This window comes from Triticum aestivum, chromosome 1B, assembly GCF_018294505.1.
Source record: "Triticum aestivum cultivar Chinese Spring chromosome 1B, IWGSC CS RefSeq v2.1, whole genome shotgun sequence".
NCBI classification, from domain to species: domain Eukaryota; kingdom Viridiplantae; phylum Streptophyta; class Magnoliopsida; order Poales; family Poaceae; genus Triticum; species Triticum aestivum.
Window position 1 is genome coordinate 283,837,511 of NC_057795.1, and position 8,849 is coordinate 283,846,359.

Below are 8,849 nucleotides of genomic sequence, written 5' to 3' on the forward strand. Positions count from 1 at the left end.
CTTTCCTCTTTCCCCCTTCCCCCTTCCTTCTCCAACAAGGCAAGAGGGGGAGTCCTACTCCCGATGGGAGTAGGACTCCTCCAGGCGCACCCCTAGGGGCCGGCCGCACCTTCCCCTCCCTCCTTTATATACGGGGGCAGGGGGCACCCCATGACACACAAGTTGATCTTCGTGATCGTTCCTTAGCCATGTGCAGTGCCCCCCTCCACCATATTCCACATCGGTCATATCATAGCGGTGCTTAGGCGAAGCCCTGCGTCGGTAGAACATCATCACCGTCACCACACCGTCGTGCTGACGGAACTCTTCCCTGACACCCTGCTGGATCAGAGTCTGGGGATCTTCATGGAGCTGAACGTGTGCTGAACTCGGAGGTGCCATACGTTCGGTACTTGGATCGGTCGGATCGTGAAGACGTACGACTACATCAACCGTGTTGTTCTAACGCTTCTGCTTTCGGTCTACGAGGGTACGTGGACAACACTCTCCCCTCTCGTTGCTATGCATCACCATGATCTTGCGTGTGCATAGGAAATTTTTTGAAATTACTACGTTCCCCAACAGTGGCATCCGAGCTAGGTTTTATGCATAGATGTCATATGCACGAGTAGAACACAAGTGAATTGTGGGCGATACAAGTCATACTACTTACCAGCATGTCATACTTTGGTTCAGCGGTATTGTGAGATGAAGCGGCCCGGACCGACATTACGCGTACGCTTACGCGAGACTAGTTTCACTGTTACGAGCACTCGTTGCTTAAAGGTGACTGGCGGGTGTCTGTCTCTCGCACTTTAGTTGAACCGAGTGTGGCTACACCCGGTCCTTGCGAAGGTTAAAACAGCACTAACTTGACAAACTATCATTGTGGTTTTGATGCGTAGGTAAGAACGGTTATTGCTCAGCCCGTAGCAGCCACGTAAAATTTGCAACAACAAAGTAGAGGACGTCTAACTTGTTTTTGCAAGGCATGTTGTGATGTGATATGGTCAAGACGTGGTGCTATATTTTATTGTATGAGATGATCATGTTTTGTAACCGAAGTTATCGGCAACTGGCAGGAGCCATATGGTTGTCGCTTTATTGTATGAAATGCAAATGGCATGTACTTGCTTTACTTTATCACTAAGCGGTAGCGATAGTTGTAGAAGCAATAGATGGCGTAATGACAGCGATGCTACGATGGAGATCAAGGTGTCGCGCCGGTGACGATGGTGATCACAACGGTGCTTCGGAGATGGAGATCACAAGCACAAGATGATGATGGCCATATCATATCACTTATATTGATTGCATGTGATGTTTATCCTTTATGCATCTTATCTTGCTTTGTTTGATGGTAGCATTTTAAGATGATCTCTCACTAAAATTATCAAGAAGTGTTCTCCCTGAGTATGCACCATTGCGAAAGTTCTTCGTGCTAATACACCACGTGATGATCGGGTGTGATAGGCTCTACGTTCAAATACAACGGGTGCAAAACAGTTGCACACGCGGAATACTCAAGTTAAACTTGACGAGCCTAGCATATACAGATATGGCCTCGGAACACGGAGACCGAAAGGTCGAACGTGAATCATATAGTAGATATGATCAACATAGTGATGTTCACCATTGAAACTACTCCATCTCACGTGATGATCGGACATGGTTTAGTTGATTTGGATCACGTGATCACTTAGATGGCTAGAGAGATGTATGTCTAAGTGAGAGTTCTTCAGTAATATGATTAATTGAACTTAAATTTATCATGAACTTAGTACCTTATAGATAGATGACTCGTGTTGTTGTTCCGTTGAATTTTAATGCGTTCCTTGAGAAAGCTAAGTTGAAAGATGATGGTAGCAATTACATGGACTGGGTCCATAGCCTGAGGATTATCCTCATTGCTGCACAGAAGAATTACGTCCTGGAAGCACCGCTGGGTGCCAGGCCTGCTGCAGACGCAACTGACGACGTTAAGAACGTCTGGCAGAGCAAAGTTGATGACTACTCGATAGTTCAGTGTGCCACGCTTTACGGCTTGGAACTGGGTCTTCAACGACGTTTTGAACATCATGGAGCATATGAGATGTTCCAGGAGTTGAAGTTAATATTTTAAGCAAATGCCCGGATTGAGAGATATGAAGTCTCCAATAAGTTCTATAGCTGTAAGATGGAGGAGAATAGTTCTGTCAGTGAACATATACTCAAAATGTCTGGGTATAATAATCACTTGATTCAACTGGGAGTTAATCTTCCTGATGATAGTTTCATTGACAGAATTCTCCAATCACTGCCACCAAGCTACAAGAGCTTCGTGATGAACTATAATATGCAAGGGATGGACAAGACTATTCCCGAGCTCTTCGCAATGCTAAAAGCTACGGAGGTAGAAATCAAGAAGGAGCATCAAGTGTTGATGGTCAATAAGACCACCAGTTTCAAGAAAAAGGGTAAAGGGAAGAAGAAGGGGAACTTCAAAAAGAACAGCAAGCAAGTTGCTGCTCAAGAGAAGAAACCCAAGTCTGGACCTAAGCCTGAGACTGAGTGCTTCTACTGCAAGCAGACTGGACACTGGAAGCGGAACTGCCCCAAGTATTTGGCGGAGAAGAAGGATGGCAAAGTGAACAAAGGTATATGTGATATACATGTTATTGATGTGTACCTTACTAATGCTCGCAGTAGCACCTGGGTATTTGATACTGGTTCTGTTGCTAATATTTGCAACTCGAAATAGGGACTACGGATTAAGCGAAGATTGGCTAAGGACGAGGTGATGATGCGCGTGGGAAATGGTTCCAAAGTCGATGTGATCGCGGTCGGCACGCTAACTCTACATCTACCATCGGGATTAGTTTTAGACCTAAATAATTGTTATTTGGTGCCAGCGTTGAGCATGAACATTATATCTAGATCTTGTTTGATGCGAGATGGTTATTCATTTAAATCAGAGAATAATGGTTGTTCTATTTATATGAGTAATATCTTTTATGGTCATGCACCCTTGAAGAGTGGTCTATTTTTATTGAATCTCGATAGTAGTGATACACATATTCATAATGATGAAGCCAAAAGATGCAGAGTTGAAAACAATAGTGCAACTTATTTGTGGCACTGCCGTTTAGGTCATATCGGTGTAAAGCGCATGAAGAAACTCCATACTGATGGACTTCTGGAATCACTTGATTATGAATCACTTGGTACTTGCGAACCGTGCCTCATGGGCAAGATGACTAAAACGCCGTTCTCCGGAACTATGGAGCGAGCAACTGATTTACTGGAAATCATACATACTGATGTATGTGGTCCAATGAATATTGAAGCTCGCGGCGGGTATCGTTATTTTCTCACCTTCACGGATGATTTGAGCAGATATGGGTATATCTACTTGATGAAACACAAGTCTGAAACATTTGAAAAGTTCAAGGAATTTCAGAGTGAAGTGGAAAATCATTGTAACAAGAAAATAAAATTTCTACGATATGATCGTGGAGGAGAATATTTGAGTTACGAGTTTGGTTTACATTTGAAGCAATGCGTAATAGTTTCGCAACTCACGCCACCCGGAACACCGCAACGAAATGGTGTGTCCGAACATCGTAATCGTACTTTACTAGATATGGTGCGATCTATGATGTCTCTTACTGATTTACCACTATCATTTTGGGGTTATGCTTTAGAGACGGCCGCATTCATGTTAAATAGGGCACCATCAAAATCCGTTGAGACGACGCCTTATCAACTGTGGTTTGGCAAGAAACCAAAGTTGTCGTTTCTTAAAGTTTGGGGCTGCGATGCTTATGTGAAGAAACTTCAACCAGATAAGCTCGAACCCAAATCGGAGAAATGTGTCTTCATAGGATACCCAAAAGAGACTATTGGGTACACCTTCTATCACAGATCTGAGGGCAAGATTTTCATTGCTAAATTTGGATCCTTTCTAGAGAAGGAGTTTCTCTCGAAATAAGTGAGTGGGAGGAAAGTAGAACTTGATGAGGTAATTGTACCTACTCCCTTGTTGGAAAGTAGTTCATCACAAGAACTGATTCATGTGACAACTACACCAATCAGTGAGGAAGCTAATGATATTGATCATGAAACTTCAGATCAAGTTACTACTAAACCTCGTATGTCTACCAGAGTAAGATCCACACCAGAGTGGTACGGTAATCCTATTCTGGAAGTCATGTTACTTGACCATGGCGAACCTACGAACTATGAGGAAGCGATGATGAGCCCAGATTCCGCAAAATGGCTTGAAGCCATGAAATCTGAGATGGGATCCATGTATGAGAACAAAGTATGGACTTTGGTTGACTTGCCCGATGATCGGCAAGCCATCGAGAATAAATGGATCTTCAAGAAGAAGACTGACGTTGATGGTAATATAACTGTCTACAAAGCTCGACTTGTTGCGAAAGGTTTTCAACAAGTTCAAGGGGTTGACTACGATGAGACTTTCTCACCCGTAGCGATGCTTAAGTCTGTCTGAATCATGTTAGCAATTGTCGCATTTTATGATTATGAAATTTGGCAACTAGATGTCAAAACTGCATTCCTGAATGGATTTCTGGAAGAAGAGTTGTATATGATGCAACCGGAAGGTTTTGTCGATCCAAAAGGTGTTAACAAAGTGTGCAAGCTCCAGCGATCCATTTATGGACTGGTGCAAGCATCTCGGAGTTGGAATAAACGCTTTGATAGTATGATCAAAGCATATGTTTTTATACAGACTTTTGGAGAAGCCTGTATTTACAAGAAAGTGAGTGGGAGCTCTGTAGCATTTCTGATATTATATGTAGATGACATATTGTTAATTGGAAATGATATAGAATTTCTGGATAGCATAAAGGGATACTTGAATAAAAGTTTTTCAATGAAAGACCTCGGTGAAGCTGCTTACATATTGGGCATCAAGATCTATAGAGATAGATCAAGACGCTTAATTGGACTTTCACAAAGCACATACCTTGATAAAGTTTTGAAAAAGTTCAAAATGGATCAGGCAAAGAAAGGGTTCTTGCCTGTATTACAAGGTGTAAAGTTGAGTCAGACTCAATGCCCAACCACAGCAGAAGATAGAGAGAAAATGAAAGATGTTCCCTATGCTTCAGCCATAGGCTCTATCATGTATGCAATGCTATGCACCAGACCTGATGTATGCTTAGCAATAAGTTTAGCAGGGAGGTGATGACCCACAAGTATAGGGGGTCTATCGTAGTCCTTTCGATAAGTAAGAGTGTCGAACCCAACAAGGAGTAGAAGGAAATGATAAGCGGTTTTCAGCAAGGTATTCTCTGCAAGTACTAAAATAAGTGGTAACAGATAGTTTTGTGATAAGATAATTGGTAACGAGTAACAAGTAACAAAAGTAAATAAAGTGCAGCAAAGTGGCCCAATCCTTTTTGTAGCAAAGGACAAGCCTGGACAAACTCTTATAATAGGAAAAGCGCTCCCGAGGACACATGGGAATATCGTCAAGCTAGCTTTCATCATGCTCATATGATTCGCGTTCGATACTTTGATAATTTGATATGTGGGTGGACCGGTGCTTGGGTACTGCCCTTACTTGGACAAGCATCCCACTTATGATTAACCTCTATTGCAAGCATCCGCAACTACAACAAAAGTATTAAGGTAAACCTAACCATAGCATGAAACATATGGATCCAAATCAGCCCCTTACGAAGCAACGCATAAACTAGGGTTTAAGCTTCTATCACTCTAGCAACCCATCATCTACTTATTACTTCCCAATGCCTTCCTCTAGGCCCAAATAATGGTGAAGTGTTATGTAGTCGACGTTCACATAACACCACTAGAGGTTAGACAACATACATCTTATCAAAATATCAAAGGGAATACCAAATTCACATGACTACTAATAGCAAGACTTCTCCCTTGTCCTCAGGAACAAACGTAACTACTCACAAACCATATTCATGTTCATAATCAGAGGAGTAATAATGTGCATATAGGATCTGAACATATGATCTTCCACCAAATAAACCAACTAGCATCAACTACAAGGAGTAATCAACACTACTAGCAACCTACTAGCACCAATCCCGGACTTGGAGACAAGAATTGGATACAAGAGATGAACTAGGGTTTGGAGATGAGATGGTGCTGGTGAAGATGTTGATGGAGATTGCCCTCTCCCGATGAGAGGAGCGTTGGTGATGATGATGGTGATGATTTCCCCCTCCCGGAGGGAAGTGTCCCCGGCAGAACAGCTCTGCCGGAGCCCTAGATTGGTTCCGCCAAGGTTCCGCCTCGTGGCGGCGGAGTCTCGTCCCGAAAGGTTCTCTTCTATTTTTTTCTCATCGAAAGACTTCATATGGGAGAAGATGGACGTAGGAGAGCCACCAGGGGGCCCACGAGGTAGGGGGGCGTGCCCAGGGGGGGCGCCCCCCACCCTCGGAGCAGGGTGTGGGCCCCCTGGCCTTCATCTTTGGCGATGATTTTTCTTTATTTATTTTAAGGTGTTCCGTGGAGTTTCAGGACTTTTGGAGTTACACAGAATAGTCCTTCAATATTTGCTCCTTTCCCAGCCTAGAATTCCAGCTGCCGGCATTCTCCCTCTTCATGTAAACCTTGTAAAATAAGAGAGAATAGCCATAAGTATTGTGACATAACATGAAATAACAGCCCATAATGCAATAAATATTGACATAAAAGCATGATGCAAAATGGACGTATCAACTCCCCCAAGCTTAGACCTCGCTTGTCCTCAAGCGAAAAGCCGATAACAATAAATATGTCCTCATGTTTAGAGGTAGAGGCGTTGATACAAAATAAAATACGGATGTGAAGGCATCATGATTATTTCATAACAGCAACATATATAGATTTTTTCATATGATTACTTATGTTCAAGTGATGATCTTTTCACAAAGCCAAAATATGAATCAGAAACCTTATTGGGCACCAAAAATTATAATCTCAGTCATTGAAGCAATTGCCATTTATCATAATATCGGAAAGAGTCTATGTCAGAGCTTAAAAGCAAGCCCGCATACTCAACTATCACTTAGTCCTTCATAATTGCTAGCACTCATGCGATACATGTGGTTACGGAGTTTTAGTCGGACACAGAGAAAGATAGGGGCTTATAATTTTTCCCCACAACCTTTTACCTCAAGGGTAATGTCAACAATAATAATTCACGATCCCCCACATCCAATTAGATATATATATCATGTTCTTTCCAACATGCTGAGCTTGCCAAAGGATAAAATGAAAAAGGAAGGGTGAAGATCACCGTGACTCTTGCATAAGGTAGAGAATAATAAAAGATAGGCCCTTCGTAGAGGGAAGCAGAGGTTGTCATGCGCGTTTAGGGTTGATGCACAAAATCTTAATGCAAAAGAACGTCACTTTATATTGCCCCTTGCATGTGAACCTTTATTATGCAGTCTGTCGCTTTTATTGCGTCCACAACAAGTTCGTACAAAGCTTATTTCTCTGCACTAATAAGTCATGCATATTTAGAGAGCAATTTTTATTGCTTGCACCGATGACAACTTACTTGAAGGATCTTACTCAATCCATAGGTAGATATGGTGGACTCTCATGGCAAAACTGGTTTAAGGGTATTTGGAAGCACAAGTAGTATTTCTACTTAGTGCTGAGAATTGGCTAGCATGAGGGGGGAAGGCAAACTCAACACAGTAGAGGAACCATGACAACATACTTTATCTCAGATGTAAGAAAACATAACTCATTATGTTGTCTTCCTTGTCCAACCTCAACTCTTTAGCATGTCATATTTTAATGAGTGCTCCCAATCATAAAAGATGTCAATGATAATATATCTATATGTGAAACCTCTCTTTCCTTATTACTTCCTATTAATTGCAACGATGACCAAAGCTATATTTGCCAACTCCCAACAACTTTTAATCATCACACTTTTTCTATGTGAAGTCATTACTTTCAATAAGATCAAAATGAACTCTTTGATTATTTTTATTCTTTTTCTTCTAATCACCCAAGATCATGGCAAAATACTCAAGCCCTTGACTCAACACTAATCTTTATTATATAGCTCACGGACTCGATTACAAAGAAGGATCATAAAGGAAAACTCAAAACTAGATCATGCCATGACTTTATTCTACTAAATCAAGATACTACTAATAGGATCGAACTAAGAAAAACGGTAAAGATAGGAGTTGTGATGGCGATACGATACCGGGGCACCTCCCCCAAGCTTGGCAGTTGCCAAGGGTAGTGCCCATATCCATGTGATTATGTCCTCGGAGGTGATGGAGGTGGTGATGATGACGGTGGATAATCGCACATTGAGCGTAAAAGCTCCTCCAATTTGCGGATAATGCCCTTGAGCCCAGCAATATGATCCTTCTCCTGTGTGAGATACTTGTTTTGTATGCGGGCTAACTCAATCATCTTGAAGGCTTCAAGCTGTGTTGGAGTAAAAAGGTTAGGTAAAGGTTGAGGGATGTCTTCTTCTTTCACCACCGGAGCTTGAAACTACATGGCCTTCTTGATCCCCTCATCCTTGTTGATTTCTTCTGGTTCCTCTCTTTTCAACTCTATCTTCAATAGCCAAGCATCCTTGTCTTCGTTGTTGGAGGAGGGAGAAGTCATGGTGCTCTAGACCTGTCAGAAAAACAGCTCTAAACAAGAACAGGGGAGATTTGCGTGATACGAGAGTCAAAACCTTCGGGAGTATATATAATGAATTTTTACCGATCAAAATACGTATCGTGCAAGGAAACGGAGTCTGGAGGGCACACGAGGTGTTCACGAGGTAGGGGGCGCGCCCAGGGGGGTAGGGCGCGCCCTCCACCCTCGTGGAGGCCTCGTGTCCTCTCCGGACTACTACTTATTTTTCTATTTTT